The following is a 1,032-nucleotide window of genomic DNA, read 5'->3' as shown; positions in this document are numbered from 1 at the left end:
AGATGGCTTAACAGTTAAGGCACTTTCCAAAGCCTACAGACTTGAGTTTGAGTCCCTAGTTCCCACATAAGCCAGATGCCCAAGATGGTGCATGTGTCTGGAGTTCGTTTGCAGTGGTTAGAGGCTCTGGTGTGCCCATTCTCTCTCTTTCTGTCTCCATCTGGCTTTTTTTTTTTCCCCTCTCAAATAAATAAATTAAATAAAGATGTCTGAGGAAAAAGCGGTGGTACCTGCCTTGCCTTTTTCTTTCTGAGTGTGGCCTTGGCTATAGCTGCCATCCTCCGTGGACAGCCAGCTCCGGCTTCCTTGGCCTTCCAGTGTGGACAGAGTGAGCACAGGACCTCCCCACAATCTTCTAAACCTGCAGCACCTGCCTGGGCACACTGAGGCATCCATCTTCTGAACAGCTACTGGGCCCTTTGCCTCTCTAGCAAGCAGATAGACACTATGGGACTGCCCAGCTCCCATCATAGATGCCTTGCTGGTATAGTCTCTTTGTAACAAGTATAGATGTAAATGATATAGATAGATATACATTCTACTGGGGTTCTTCCCCCCTCTTTTTTTTGAGGTAGGGTCTCACTCTAGCCCAGACTGACCTAGAATTCACTATGTAGTCTCAGGGTGGCCTCGAACTTACAGTGATCCTCCTACCTCTGCCTCCTGAGCGCTGGGATTAAAGGTGTACGCCATCACGCCCGGCTAGCTTCTTTCTTTTCTGAGACAGCATCTCATGTATCCCAGTTAGTCTCAAACCCAGGCAAGAGTGGCCACAGACTCCTTCCTCATCTTCATGTCTCTACCTCCATATACTCGGTGTGTGAGATGGTACCCAGGGCTACATGTACCCTAAGCAAGGACTCCACGAACTGAGCTACACTTGCAAAAACTCTTCAGAATGTTTGAAAGTGGGTGTCCCATAGTCTGGCAGGCAGAGGAGACAATTGGAGGAGAGTGAGAAGAAGGATCGAGAATCAACTCACACTGCATTCCTTCAGCATCTTTACTTATTCAACATCTAAAAGGAGGTAA

The sequence above is a fragment of the Jaculus jaculus genome, chromosome 9 (genome assembly GCF_020740685.1).
Source record: "Jaculus jaculus isolate mJacJac1 chromosome 9, mJacJac1.mat.Y.cur, whole genome shotgun sequence".
In the NCBI taxonomy this organism is placed as follows: Eukaryota; Metazoa; Chordata; class Mammalia; order Rodentia; family Dipodidae; genus Jaculus; species Jaculus jaculus.
Note: the sequence above shows the minus strand (reverse complement) of the source record.